This window comes from Bos grunniens, chromosome 8 (genome assembly GCF_055505025.1).
Source record: "Bos grunniens cultivar Pamir isolate PY7600 chromosome 8, Bosgru_T2T1.0, whole genome shotgun sequence".
Taxonomy (NCBI): Eukaryota; Metazoa; Chordata; class Mammalia; order Artiodactyla; family Bovidae; genus Bos; species Bos grunniens.
The window spans coordinates 73,817,371-73,833,605 of record NC_141172.1 but is presented as its reverse complement, the minus strand read 5'-3'; positions in this window follow the sequence as shown (position 1 = coordinate 73,833,605).

Genomic DNA, 16,235 nt, shown 5'->3' with positions numbered 1-16,235 from the left:
AGCCAGCTCTTTCACTCTGCTCTTTCACTTTCATCAAGAGGCTCTTTAGTTCTTCTTTGCTTTCTGCCATAAGGGTGGTGTCATTTGCATATCTGAGGTTATTGATATTGCTCCCTGTAATCTTGATTGCAGCTTGTGTTTTATCCAGCCTGGCATTTCACATAATGTACTCTGCATATAAGCTAAATAACAGGGTGACAATATACAGCCTTGACGTACTTCTTTCCCAATTTAGAACCAGTCTGTTGTTCCACTTCCAGTTCTAACTGCTGCTTCTTTCCTGCATACAGATTTCTTAGAAGGCAGGTAAGGTGATCTGGTATTCCCATATCTTTAAGAATTTTCCACAGTTTGTTGAGATCTACACAGTCAAAGGGTTTAGTGTAGTCAGTGAAGCAGAAGTAGAGGTTTCTCTGGAATTCTCTTGGGAATTTTATCCCCAACTATGAAAATAATCCATTTACAGCAGCATTCAGATCATCTTATTTTTCTGTCCTAAACCCTCCAAAAGCTTCCACTTCAGAATTAATATAAAAATCCTTATCTTGGCACATAAAACTGTATAGTTTGGTTCTTTCTTTCCACATCTGGTTCAGTATTAATAAGTGGTTAATAACTGGCTCTCAAGGTACAGTCTTGACATGAATGTTGATTAATATTTTCACTTATGTTAACAAGCAAGATGAGTAAAACAACAAAGATGGATGTTAGAACTTCACCCATGTGTCATGTCAATGACTCGAGGGACTTCTTTGCTAACTGGAAAATAGTTTTCCTGACACTAAAAGATTATTTTCTCAGTTTTTGAGTGCTATTCAGATACAACATGAAACAATTTGTCTGCATTTAACATTTTCTCCATCTCTTTCTTAAGTCTCAATAATCAGCAAAAGGTAGATCAAGTTCTGATATGTGGCACTTGCTAATTTCTACGGTGTAATTCTCCCATCATGGGTGATTTCAAGCTAACAAGTCAACACCCCTGAATGCAGAGCTAGGGAGAGACATACAGCAGCATGCTGTTATATATTGTTTTTGTTATTCAGTAGCTAAGTCGTGTCTGACTCTTTGTGACCCCATGACTGCAGTTTGCCAGGCTTCCCCATCCTTCACTATCTCCTAGAGTTTGCTCAAATATGTCCATTGAGTCAGTGAAGCCATCCAACCATCTCATCCTCTGTCACCCCCTTCTCCTGCCCTCAATCTTTCCCAGCATCATGTTGTATATTGGGTTGACCAAAACGTTCATTTTTTAAAAATGTTTCAGTAAAATTAATTTAAAAGTGAAGTTAAAACTATTTTACATGTTTACCCAGTGTTTTTTCCTTCTGTTTAAATTTTCATAAATAAATGCTTCTATGACCATGCTTCTTTGGCTCAATTTTTAGGATTATTAATACTTTTTCATTGAGTAGAGATTATTTTCCCACTTTTGTCTGGGTTTTTCCTTAAAATCTTAGTTTAGTAAACATGTAGATACTTACATGTAACCTCAAGCACATAGATAATAGTAAGAAATAACAAGATAATTAGGAAGTGATGAGTTTGGAGTATTTGTTGCCTTGATTTTTAATATGAAGTGTTTAATAGTAAGCTTATGTTATTTAATGTTTAATAACAGCTATGTTTAAGACTGGCCTGCAAAGTTCCTGAAAATTCAACAGTTGGCTCTTGGGTCCAGTACAGGCTGGATCCAGCATGCTACTGGCTCTCTTAGAAGCTTTGCTTCACTAATATATTACACATATACTTTTGCATAAATGCATTAATGTGATTACATCAAATAAGCTTTTTAGTACATTTTAATAAGAAATTTGATTCCTTATATAGTTTTTTCATACATACATACACATATAATGTCTCTTACACATCCACACATAAATATATGTGTAAGATCTTTATTATCACTTTCTTTTTAATTAATTTTTATTGAGGTATAGTTGCTTTACAATGTTCTGTTAGTTACTGTACATCAAAGTGAATCATGAATGTATATGAATCATATTTGTATACATATATCCCCACCTGTTTGGATTTCCTCCCCATTTAGGTCACCACAGAGCACTGAGTAGACTTTTCTGAGCTATAGAGTAGGTTCTCATTAGTTATCACTTTTTTTTTTTTACCAAAAACTGTGACCATATCATACACACTTTACTTCTCATAATTAACTGGAAATATCTCCAAATTAATAGATATAAGTCTAAGTCAATTTTTTCAAAATTGCACATATTATGGTTTCTATGTAATGTGTTTCAGTCATTTCCTTAACGATAGATTATTTTGTTTCCAGTTTTTCATCAGTAAAACAAGCATTCTTGTATATATTTGTTTCTATGGGATACCCCAAAGCAGGTTTGCTGGATCAAAAATATGTGTAATTATGATAAGAAGTAGCCATATTTATTTCCAAAGTGACTGTAACACTATGTTTCCAATGGCACTGGGAAAGGACACTCTGTTGTCCGAATCTCCACCAGTGATAAATATTATAGCTCTTTTTGACATTCTTGTTTCCAGCCTCAAGGGTATAAAATGAAATCTTGCTATTTTTCTAATTTGCATTTCTCTGACCCTTGGTGAATTTTGGGGTCTTTTCACATGGTGTTCTATTTATCTAAGATCCATCGATCTAGTCTATTGGATTTACATTTCTAAGAATTATTCATTTGTATCCTATTCCCCCAATCTTTGTCCCTTCATAATCTTTTTTGATATAGGACTAGCTCACTGGTCAATTTAGATTCTCCCTGGCCTTCACTGACAGGGCGTCCCTGAATGTTGTTAGAAATCTCATTGTAAAACAAGAGCTGTCTCCTCTGTGCCAGTTTTTTCCCCTTGAGTACGCCCTACTGAAGCCAGATAAACTCCAGGCAGGAGGAACTAGCCAATTCACTTACATCCCTCTCGTGGGTAAAATGGATGAACAGAACACAAATTCCCGATTTCTAAAACATCTAAATGAGTTAGGTGCCTTATCAAGAAATGCAGGTTGTCGCTGAGGGAGAGGGTCTCCCTAACTGTGTCAAACACCACCTTTGAAAGCATGGACCAGTCTGCAAATAAAGCATTCTCTGGACACAGTGGGATTTCAGAGTGACAGATGTGACTGTGGGCAGTCTCGAAGGACACTGCAATAGGGTGGCTCATATCTCTCTTACTGATTAGTCTGTGTCTGTGCTCACCATTCTAATCTATTCCAGCCAGCTGCACACAGCAGATTATTACCTAGTCAATATGGAACACAGTCAACTGCCGAGCAGACATTGGTCATTACCTTGTCATGCAGAGCAGTCACTGAAACCACTCGTTTCCCCTGGAGCCCTTTAATGATTAAAATGATGTGGATTGCTTGATCTCCTTGTCACCACAATGGCAAAAAATCAAGGGAATTCAGCCTTGCTTTTATGTCTAGCATCACCTGATTTTCAAGGGGCGGGGGTTTTGCAAGAGAACTAATGCCCTCTAGGAATCCTTTGCTTGCAGTTGCCACCCATCTGCCCACAGCATCCTCAACCAGCATTAGCTGAGTGTGTAGGCTGCTCTAACTGGTTCTAACCTGTTTGCTTCAGTTCAGTTCAGTTCAGTCGCTCAGTCGTGTCCGACTCTTTGCGACCAACCTCATGAATCGCAGCACGCCAGGCCTCCCTGTCCATCACCATCTCCTGGAGTTCACTCAAACTCACGTCCATCGAGTCGGTGATGCCATCCATCCATCTCATCCTCTGTCGTCCCCTTTTCCTCCTGCCCTCAATCCCTCCCAGCATCAGAGTCTTTTCCAATGAGTCAACTCTTTGCATGAGGTGCCCAAAGTACTGGAGTTTCAGCTTTAGCATCATTCCTTCTAAAGAAATCCCAGGGCTGATCTCCTTCAGAATGGACTGGTTGGATCTCCTTGCAGTCCAAGGGACTCTCAAGAGTCTTCTCCAACACCACAGTTCAAAAGCATCGGTGCTCAGCCTTCTTCATAGTCCAACTCTCGTGCCCATACATGACCACTGGAAAAACCATAATAATAAAGAGATCATTGTGTTTTCTTTGTGTATTCTCTTTGATACCAACATATTAGTTAAACCATAGGCAGTAGAGTGGAAAACACCAGGTACCCGAATCAAATCAAGAAAGATGAAAGGAGTTGCTCAGTTACAGGTAGTCAATGTCAGGATCAAGACCCTAGCACAGAGAATTTCCAGGTAGTCCAGTGGTCAAGGATTCACCTTACAGTGCAGGGGACGCAGGTTCAATTCCTGACTGGGGAACCAAGATCCCACAGGCTGCAACTAAGCCCAAGCGCTGCAACTATTGAGCCTGATCGCCACAGCTAGAGAGTACATGTACCCGAACAAATGATCCCACATGATGCAATGCAGACCCAACTTAATTTCCTGTTCAGTTAAGACCCAACCCATGCTGCATGCTCAGTCATTTCAGTCATGCCTGACTCTGCGACCCCATGGACTGTAGCCCGCCAGGCTCCTCTATCCATGGGATTCTCCAGGCAAGAATACTGGAGTGGGTTGCCATGCCCTCCTCCAAGGGATCTTCCCAACCCAGGGCTCGAACCCATGTCTCTTACATCTCCTGCATTGGCAAGTGGGTTCTTTACCACTAGTGCCACTTTGGAAGCCCAAAACCAATTGCAGCCAAATTAGATAAATAAATAATTTTAAAAAGTAAAATAAAAAATAAAATATAACCTTTAAATAAAAGACCCTGGCATGTACTGACTATAACAGGAGTGTTAGAATCCTCATAGATGATTTTCAAGGAACCTGTAAAACCTCTAAGATTACATAAAAATTTTGCATCTTCACTTCTTTTCAGGAAAGAGTCTGTGGCTTTCATCAGATTCCTATATCAGTTGAAACTGAGTTAAGAGTTCTCATTCTAGAGGAAATGCAAGTCTTCACTCCAGTTGTCAGGAAGGAACTCTCACTTGGATGAAGGACAAGGTACAGACTTCAAAAACACACAACAGGACCCAGCCAGAGAAGTATGAAAGTTTTGGTGGAAGAGCAAAAATTCTCAGCCACTTAATTCACTTTACAAATATTTATTGACTTACTACCTATTATGTGCCAGACATTGTGCTATGTGTGACCAAGACTCTGCCCTTGACCCAGCTCTAGTCAGGGTCTGCTGAGCCCTCAAGTCCCTGCCCTTGGATTCTGTCACTGGCTGGTAAGAATCTTGTTGGGTCAGTTCAGTGGAAAGTTCAGAAGTCCAGACTTTCCTTGATCCCAAAAAGGAGCAGGGGCTGAGACTTTCATGCTTTTATGTGCTGCGAGCTCAGTTGTGTCCAACTCTTTTGTGACCTGCAGCCTGCCTGGCTCCTCTTCCAAAGTGGCCCTAGTGGTAAAGAACCCACTTGCCAGTGCAGGAGGTGTAAGAGACGTGGGTTTGAGCCCTGGGTTGGGGAGATCCCTTGGAGGAGGGCATGGCGACCCACTCTAGTATTCTTTCCTGGAGAACCCCAAGGGCAAGTTAATCTTTCAACTTCTGGTTTTATTCTGTCTGTGTGCTTCTCTCTCCTGAGCCAGATGTGGCCACATGGAGCTCTGAGTGTCCTCTGTTTGGGATCCTATCCCAAGCTCAGGTGATGGGAGCACAGAGCCTTGGCAAGCTCAACTCAAAGCTCCTCCTGCCCTTCTCAACTGTCACTGTCTTTGGTGAGGAAGGTTCAGAGAACCAGCTAGACAAGATGGGACTAAGGAACAGAAGACAGAAGTCCAGACTTTCCTTGATCCCAAAGAGGAGCAGAGGCTGAGACTTTCATGCTTTAATGTGCTGCATGCTCAGTTGTGTCCGACTCTTTTGTGACCCCATGGACTGCAGCCTACCAGGCTCCTCTACCCATGGGATTCTTCAGGCAAGAATACTGGAATGGGTTGCTATTTCCTCCTCCAGGGGATCTTCCCGATACAGCGATCAAACTTGCATCTCTTGTGTCTCCTGCATTGGCAGAAGGGTTCTTTACCACTAGTGCCACCTGAGGCTTCTCTAGTGGTTCAGCTGGTAAAGACTCTGCCAGTAGTGCAGGAGATCAGGGTTTGATACCTAGATTGGGAAGATCCCCCAGTGGAGGAAATGACAACCCACTCCAGTATTCTTGCCTGGGAAATCCCATGGACAGAGGAGCCTGGCAGGCTACAGTCCATTGGGTCACAAGAGTCGGACATGACTTAGTGACTAAACCTACCTACTTAGAGTATAGGGACAATGGGGAATTTGACCTGATATCGAGGGTGGAGGATTTCCACTAAGCTGACCCAACAAGATTCTTACCAGTCAATGACAGAACCCAAGAGCCCGGACTTGAGGGCTCCTGACTAGAGCTGGGTCAAAGACAGAATCTTGGTCACACATAGCACAATGTCTGGCACGTACTAGGTAGTAAGTCAATAAATATTTATAAAGTGAATTAAGTGGCTGAGAATCTGTTTGTGTCATTGTAGGTGTGACTGATGGATAGGGAAGCCTGGCGTGCTGGAATCCATGGAGTTGCAAAGAGTCGGACACGACTGAGCATCTGAACTAGAGTGTGATTGATGTCAAAAACTCAGCGTATATGCACCAGAGCTGAATCAACTCTTGGAGACAGACATAAAATAGAAAGGAATAGCTTTATTGCTTTCCCAAGCCAAAGGGGGAAACTTGGTCTCTTGCTCTTAAGAGTCTGTGTCCCCACTGGGAAGGATTTGGCAGTTTTTATGGCAATGGTTCAGGGGCAGGTTTGCTGATAAGAATCATGGCCTTTATCTGGCCTCAGGCGGTCTCCTGATCTTCTCTGAAGGATGCTTCATCAGGTAGTTAGCATCTTCCATTAGCCGGGGCTTTTAGTCCTGCAGAAGAGCTCAAAGATATTATCTTGAGGCAGAACCAATACTCTGCCCCAGTTCAGTTCAGTTCAGTTGCTCAGTCGTGTCCGACTGTTGGCAACCCCATCGACTGCAGCATGCCAGGCCTCCCTGTCCATCACCAACTCCTGGAGTCCACTCAAATTCATGACCATTGAGTTGGTGATACCATCCAACCATCTCAACCTCTGTCGTCCCCTTCCCCTCCTGTCTTCAATCTTTCCCAGCATCAGGGTCTTTTCAAATGAGTCAGCTTCCCATCAGGTGGCCAAAGTTTTGGAACTTCAGCTTCAACCTCAGTCCTTCCAATGAACATTCAGGACTGATTTCCTTTAGAATGGACTTGTTTGAGCTCCTTGCAGTCCAAAGGACTCTCGAGAGTCTTCTCCAACACCACAGTTCAAAAGCATAATTCTTTGGCACTCAGCTTTCTTTATAGTCCAACTCTCACATCCATAATAAACCATAGCCTTGACTAGATGGACCTTTGTTGGCAATGTCTCTGCTTTTCAATATGCTGTCTAGGTTGGTCATGGCTTTTCTTCCAAGGAGTAAGCATCTTTTTATTTCATGGCTGAAGTCACCATCTGCAGTGATTTTGGAGCCCAAAAAAATAAAGTCTGCCACTGTTTCCACTGTTTCTCCATCTATTTGCCATGAAGTGATGAGACCAGATGCCATGATTTTTGTTTTCTGAATGTTGAGCTTTAGGCCAACTTTTTCACTCTCCTCTTTCAATTTCATCAAGAGGCTCTTTAGTTCTTCTTCATTTTATGCCATAAGGGTGGTATCATCTTCATATCTGAGGTTATTGATATTTCTCCCAGCAATCTTGATTCCAGCTTGTGCTTCATCCAGCTCAGTGTTTCTCATGATGTACTCTGGATGCCCCAAGCCTGCTCTATTGTTTCTTGACTGCTCCTCCCTAGTCTCCACATCCCCTCCCTTCTCTGACTAGCAACTGTTTGAAAGTCTTCCATGCCCAGGAGCCCCACAGGGTCCTTCTTGGTTTCAGGCTTAACAAGCAGGGCTGCCCACTAAAATTTTACCCTAACATAAATATACAGATGGGGGCTTCCCAGGTGGCTCAATGGTAAAGAATCTGTGTAGCAATGCAGGAAACGTGGATTTGATCCCTGGGTCGAGAAGATCCCCTGGAGAATGAAATGACAACCCACTCAGTATTTCTTGCCTGGGAAATCCCATGGTCAGAGATGTTGGGTGGACTACGGTCCATGGGGTCGCAAAAGAGTTGGACTCAACTGAACAGCAGAGGCAGATAAACATACACATAGTCAAGCTTTTCTCAAAAATTAAAAAAAGTAATTCTATTAATTCAAAATATCCTTAACTGTATCTGAAATTGAACTTTCTTTGAGCTCCTTTCACTACTGCATGCATGCGCAGTCATGTCTGACTCTTGTGACCCCCGTGCCTTGACTCACCAAGCTCCTCTGTCCATGGGATTTCCCAGGTAAGAATACCAGAGTGGTTGCCATTTCCTTCTCCAAGGGTCCTTCCTGACCCAGGGATCGAACCCACATCTCCTGTCTGCATTGGCAGACAGATTGTTTACCACTGAACCACCTGGGAAGCCCTTTCTATACAGACAGCAAAATAAAGGGTCTTGAAAAAGTATAGCTTCCCCACATTATAAACACAGTTCTCCACATGATTTTTTAAAATTCCTATAGATTTAGAAAGCAATGTCTCATTGTATAATGATATTACTTATACAGTGCTTCAAACCAGTCATTTTCCTTCTTTAAAACCAATGATAAAAGTTCCAAGCATCTAACAGAAGCCTGAAGCAGTAGCAATTGTTGCATCAGTCCCTTAGACATTCTAGTCAGCCAAGCCAGTTGTTTTGCTCAATAAACAAGAAAGTAATGCCTCTTTCTATTTAAAATCATGGCTACAAATTTTAAAATCATTTCACGGTATGTGGACAGCCAAGTCATGCTGCTGATACACTCCTATAAAGACACGGGGTGCCTTCAAGTAATTCTCAAAACAAAGCCCTTTAGATCCACTTCTGGATGCTTTCTGTTTTGTTTTGCTTCTGGCTCCCATTTCAAGCCTTAAAAGGCTCTGGTCCACACAGCTTGGGTTCTCCTTATGGCTGCTGGAATTAATGGGAGGGTAACTGATTTACTTGTATTTAAGTAGGTAACACATGGAGTGACTTTCTGTGAATCAAAAAGTGATCCCCCAAAGAGTCATACCTTTTCCCAAAACTAAAAAGACTTAATGGCCTCTTAGAGCAGCGCTTCCCAGACTTTTTGGCACCAGGGACCAGTTTCAGTTTCATGGAAGACAATTTTTCCAGGGGTGGAGGTGAGATGGTGGTTTCAGGATGATTCAAGAACGTTACATTCATTGTGCACTTTATTGCTTTTATTATTACATTGTGATATATAATGAAATAATTATACAACTCACCACAATGCAGAATCAGAGGGAGCCCTGAGCTAATTTTCCTGCAACTGGATGGTCCCGTCTGGGGGTCATGGGAAATAGTGATACCTGAAGTGTGCTGCACACCTATGAGAATCTAACACTGCTCAGGAGGTGCAGCTCAGGGGGTGATGTGAGCAATGGGGAGCGGCTGTAAATATAGATGAAGCTTCACTCGCTCACCCACAGTTCATCTCCTTCTGTGTGGCCTGGTTCCTAACAGCCCTTGACTGGTACTGGTCCAAGGGGTTGGAGAGGGGCCCAGGGGTTGGGGAGCCCTGTTAGAGCACTACTTCATTCTCAAACATTGTAACTATTTTAACCCTTACCTTAGGGTGCCAGCATTTCCCGTTTTATTTGGTTCTGATTTTGTGCTCTTTCTTTTACTAAGTGTTGTACCTTTAATTTTAAAATGCCTCAATTTTTGAGGGTTTTTTTTGGAAAAAGAATTGAATAAAATTCAATATATAAACTATTTTAATTTATTTTATAGCTGTACAGTACATATGTGCTAAGTTACTTCAGTCATGTCTGACTCTTTGCAGCCTGTGGACTGTACCCTACCAGGCTCCTCCGTCCATGGGGTTTTCCAGGCAAGAGTACTGGAGTGGGTTGCCATGCCCTCCTGCAGGGGATCTTCCCAACCCAGGGATCGAACCCATGTCTCTTTCATCATCTGCAATGGCAGGTGGGTTCTTTACCCCTAGTGCCACCTGGGAAGCCCCAGTTATACAGTATGTTATTCTTTATTTAAAATTGAAAAACACAAAAGAAGACTAAGTAATGCTTGTGGAAGTATTCATATTGTGGATGAAAATTTAATCAGTCAATCTAAGAAAGAATTGGAGAATTTTATTTGAGCCAAATTTGAGGACTGTAACCTGAGAAGAACGTCTCAGAAAGCTCTTGTGTCCATTAGAAGTCCAGACACAGTTATGTAAGTTTTTCAAGACAGAAGGTTGTATATCAAATGGTGTTATATTGACAGTTTATACAATCCAAATCTATATGCTCTTCATGGTGGGTCACATGACCCCTCATGAGATCAAGAAGGAGTGTTATCTTTTAAGGAGCTGTCTTGTTAATGCTTGTAGAATGTTGTTCTTTATGGTTAAGCAGGTGTTCCTGCTGATGGGAGAGGTTTGGTCCATGCATAATGCAAATACAGTGCACGATATGAGGGTGAGGGGTGCAGAGAAAGGAGTCAAAGGGCAGAGGAGAATTTTTATGTTTAAATTTTTCTGTCTTGCCATAAAACATGAATTTCATTTTACAGTATGAAATAAAGGCATTAATACAAAAATACACATAAGAATGACACATCAAAGTTAAGATAGAAGACACCTCCTGGGAAAGAAGGAAAGAAGGGAATGAGCTGGTGGTTGTGATTTAACTTTCAACTTTGTAGCATTCTGGGCCCTCTCTGGGGCTTCCCAGGTGGTGCTAGTGGTAAAGAATCCACCTGCCAATGCAGGAGACATAAGAGACATGGGTTCTACCCCTGGGTTGGAAGATCCTCTGGAGGAGGGTATGGCAACCCACTCCAGTATTCTTGCCTGGAGAATCCCATGGACAGAGGAGCCTGGCAGGCTGTAATCTATAGGATAGCAAAGAGCCAGACATGACTGAAGCGACTTAACACACATAATAGTGGCGGGGGTGACATACTGGGGCCTTCCCTGGCGGTCCAGTGGTTAAGACTCCCCAGGTTTCCACTCCAGGGGGCTCGGATTCCATCCCTGGTCGGGGAACTAAGATTCTACATGCCTCAAAGCCAAAAAAATAAAATAAAATAAAATTTGTAGCATTCTAATGCTGTACAAAAAGTGGGAAATGCAGGACTGCAAGAAAATATGGCTAGTGACTCGCTTCCAGTACTCAATCTGGAAATGTTCCAGGGTCAAAGTGAAATTGACCAACCTGATGAATTAACTTAAACACTGTCAGAAATCCTTGGGGACATCTGAAGTGGGTGAGAGTGTGAAGAATCACAGGCCAGAATGAAGGAGGACTGGGAGCCGTATCGAGGGAAAGCAGAGTGAACTGGGCTCTTTTATCTCCCCAAGTTAGCGCAATTGTATCAACCCAGTCGCCACTTGGAGGAAGAAAACCTGATTTATAGTCTAGTGCTGGAGTCAGAGCCTAGCAGGCATGAGAGACAAGATTGCGGTAAGTCCTGATTACCACCCAAGGGAGGTGATATCCCTCTGTTAACATGAGCTCATCAGTTCAGTTCAGTTCAGTCGCTCAGTCATGTCCAACTCTGCAACCCCATGAATCGCAGCACGCCAGGCCTCCCTGTCCATCACCAACTCCTGGGGTTCACTCAGACTCACGTCCATCGAGTCAGTGATGCCATCCAGCCATCTCATCCTCTGTCATCCCCTTCTCCTGCCCCCAATCCCTCCCAGCATCAGAGTCTTTTCCAATGAGTCAACTCTTCGCATGAGGTGGCCAAAGTACTAGAGTTTCAGCTTTAGCATCATTCCTTCCAAAGAAATCCCAGGGCTGATCTCCTTCAGAATGGACTGGTTGGATCTCCTTGCAGTAGAGAAATATAATGACTGTTCAGAGTTTAGCTGGGGAACCAACACGTGGCAAAGCGCAATTAATCAATTTAATGTAAACAAAAGAATGATTCTTCAGGAGGATGTTGGTAATTTGAAGTAGGAACAAAGGGTTATAGGCAACTGCAAGTTAGCATCCCAATAAGAAACTGTAGACGGATTGCATGTTAGAAGGGATAGAGCCAAAGAATGAGCTAGTGAACTGTAAAAATGTAAAGGAATCCTCCTAAAAGATATCAGGTATGTATAAAAAGAGAAAAATATAGAAGAAATGTTAGGACTTACCTAGCAATCCAGTGGTTAAGACTCCCCGAGCTTCCACTGCAAGGGGCATGGGTTTGATTCCTGGTCAGGGAACTAAGATCCCACATGCTGGGGAGCCAAATGAAAAAAAAGATGTTAAGAGAAAGAGAAGAGAAGGAACTTCAGAAGATGAAAATTCAATAAATGGAGAGGAGAAAATATTTGAAGAACTAATGATTGAGAATTTCCTGTAATTAAAGCAAGGAGGAAGACCACAGATGGAGAGTTTTGAAAACTTCAACAGAATAAATAAGAAAAATCACACTTGGCAATACTAGATTAAAATTTAAGACCATCAAAGAGAAAAAAGAAGGCTTTCGAGACAAAGGCGCAAAAGCCAGATTGATATTGGATGTTTTAGCATGGTATTGGATGAGACAAGGCTAATATTTTTGACACGTTGAAGAACAAAATAAATTTGAACCCAGAATGTTTTTGCCCAGCTGCTTTTGTTTAAGTGTGATAAAAATATTCTCAAGCATACAGTTGTCTCAGACGGAATAACACAAAGACTCTGTTTGAAATCACTCTTAGGGGAAGGATTCTAGCAAAAGAGATCACATTCAGAAGGATCATATTCAGGAGGTAAATATGAGTAAACTTGAACTTGGATTTCATATGCACAATTCATAGGGTATGTTCTTTTTTGTTTTTAGATTCTTTTGTCTTTCAGATTCATCCACATTATTATACATGTCGTTTGTGATACTTGCAATTATTCAAAATGTCAGGGATCAGAGGGAAGAGAATCAAAAGGGCAAACATCATAAATCTGAAAGACCTAAACTGAAATCCTAACACTTCAAGTGCGTGACTTTGCACAATTTGAACAAATCTCTCTAAACTCCAGCTTCCTCAATTTAAAACAACTATGGACATTCTCGGCTCATAAAGTGGTTGTCAAGATTGAGATAAAATAAGTGAGAATGTGGTGCTAGACTCCTAATAGTTGCTCCAAAAAAAATATTTGTTCAATCTGAATATAGCAGGCCAGATACAGAAACTGACTAATTATCCTCTTTAATGACCAACCACAGAGGAAATGAAAGTGAGAAGAAATTTTTTTTCCCATCAAACAGGCTAATAAAAACCTTATTCACTCCCCCAGAAGATGATGTCAAGGTTTAAAAGGTATTCTACATAAAAATATAGAATCTCAGATTTAAAACAAAAGAGCAAAGAATTAAGTCTACAAAGTTAGCAACAAGGCTTCAGACTGGGAAGGCTTTTGTCAGTCTTATCTGTGTACTTCAGAGTGTGGATCCTGGCCATTCCATTTCAGGGAGGAGGGAATTAATTTTAGAGGTTTAAAGATAGACATTCCTGTCATTGGGCTTCCCAGGCAACTCAGTTGTAAAGAATTTGCTGGCCAATGCAGGAGATGAGAGTTCCATCCCTCAGTCGAAAAAGGCCCCTGGAGAAGGAAATGGCAACCCACTCTAGTATTCTTGCCTGGGAAATCCCATGAACAGAGAAGCCTGGTGGTCTGCATTCCATGGGGTCACAAAAGAGTCAGACACAACTTCACGACTAAAGAACACCAACAAATTCCCCTTTTGTTAAAATATCGTGGAGTTCTTCAGCAAAGATGTTATGACTCAAGCAAAAATCTTTTTCATGAGAATAAAGCAGAACCAAGATATCTTGTAGCAGTAAAATGATATGATTGATAATTTTTTTAAAAACAGACATTTTCCTGCCTATGTGTCAATCAGCTTAGAGAAATTCTTTGCATACACCTTGATTATTCCAAGATGTGAGAAGTTAAAACTGTAACACTAATTTTCAATTATTTGTGCTGTGCCTTAACAACTATGGGGCCATGGACTTTACTCTAAAGAGCTAAACAGAGAATGAAGGCAGAATTTTAGCACAATGAACATTTAAACACCTTGGAGTTACATTGACAATTTGTTATCATCTGGTTTGATGTAACAGTTGACATTACCATTCACTGAGATATTTCTCCACTGATAATACTTGGATTGGGCAGCTGGTAGTGAAAAAAAATACAGAAGAAATATTTTTGTTCTTGTGGTGAAATTTATATGTATAAAAAGAGTATAAAATGGTCCCTTTCCTCATACTTCTAAATAGAGTTGTTCTTATTGAAATCTAATCATAAAATATATTCATGAACCAAAATGAACCTAGTAGGAGGCTGAGCATAGATAAAGATATGAAAACAACTTCTCTCAAAAAAGACATACAAAATTAAGAAAAGTAAACGTACCATTGAATGCATTGAAGCGTGCTAAGTCACCTCAGCTGTGTCTGACTCTTTGTGACCCCATGGACTGTAGCTTGCCAGGCTCCGCTGTCCATGGGATTCTCCAGGCAAGAACACTGGAGTGGGTTGCCAGTTTTTTCTCCTGGGAATCTTCCCGACCCAGGAATTGAACCCTTGTCTCCTGCATTGGCATGTAAATTCTTTACCCCTGAGCCACCAGAGAAGCCCAAAACAAATGGTAGGAAAGAACTAACGTATAAGTGGCAGTTACCTTTGGAAGGTGACTTTTTGGCAACGTTTCTTTTTGTGTTTTTCTCCATTTTCAAAACTTTTCATAAGGAGCTCGTATTTCCTTAAGGGTTAGTTTTCTATTCTGGCCTCCTTGCTGTTTCATCTTCAGCACTCTTTTCTCTCATATGGGAAAGGTGGAGACTGCAAACACGAAGTCGTGGAAACTGCTCGGCCAGCAAGGAGATTTTGTTCCCTCTTCTCCATGTTGCTTCTAGCACAACAGAGTCAGTTTGACAACTGTGGCTTTGCTTTAAATCCACATATTGAGCATGCCATTTTTTCGGTTGTCTGAAATAGTGATGCTGTAGCACTTAAGGTCTTTATGTAAGACTTGTCAGAAAATCAGAAAGGAATTCTCCCAGAATTCAAGGCTTCCCTGGTGGCTCAATGGAAAAGAACCCGCCTGCCAAAACAGGAAACACAGGAGACACGGGTTCTATCCCAAATTTGGGAAGATCCCCTGGAGGAAGGCATGGCAACCCACCCCAGTATTCTTGCCCAGAGAATCCCATGGACAGAGGAGCCTGGAGAGCTACAGTCCATGGGGTCACGAAGAGTCAAACACGGCTGGACTGAGCATCAGCAGTAGCCACTTCTTTCTTCATGCACACATGCACAATGTTCACAGTCCAAGCACATTGCTATGTCCTAACAGAATGATTATTCTCTTGTCCCTGTTTCCATTACTCCTACCACATAAGAAGGATCCAGATACTTTCGCACATCACTGTTTCCATTCTTAGGGAGGAAAAGAGTTTGCCATAACCCTCATTGTTATGTTAAAGTGTGTATGTCAAGGACTTCCCTGGCGGTCCAGGGATTAAGACTGTGAGCCTCCACTTCAGGGGTTGTGGGTTTGATCCCTGGGTGGGGAACTAAGATCCTGCATGCTGTGTGGTGCAGCCAAAAGTAAACAAATGACGTGTGTCAACTCACTATTATTTCATTGGACAGATTTTCTTTTGTAAGGTGATCTGCTTTCACTTATCTACAGAGGCTTAATTTTTAGTTTGGTATTCTTGAGGGAATTGTAAAAGTTACTCCCAAATTAAAAGAACTATTTATATGTATATGGCACTAAGATTGCAACCTAAGAATAATGGAAAAATATATTATACCCCATGTCTCTCAATTTTCTTGTTACTAAAGAGAGTGGGCTTGAACCCAGTATAAACTCAATCTCATTAGTTTAAAAATGTCTTTTTGGTTCTCATTAGCTTAAGAGTCGTAAGTTTTCACCTGGATTTAATTTTATGTTGAATCCCTCTGCTTTTTCTTGGCCCCCTGAAGTGGGAAGACATTCTAGAGAAAACCAAAATAGATACAAACAAAATCCACTGGCAACCTGCACAGAGTCCATGAACATCTTGTTTCTTTTTGCTTGCCTTGTCTTCTCACTCATAATTTGCAAATGGATCTAATGATGCCATAGGACAAATAGCCCTGCCCAGCGGTAGGTATAAGAGTTATCTGTATCAATATGAATAATTTCCATTCCCAAGAAATGGACTGAAGATCTGGGTTAAGGGG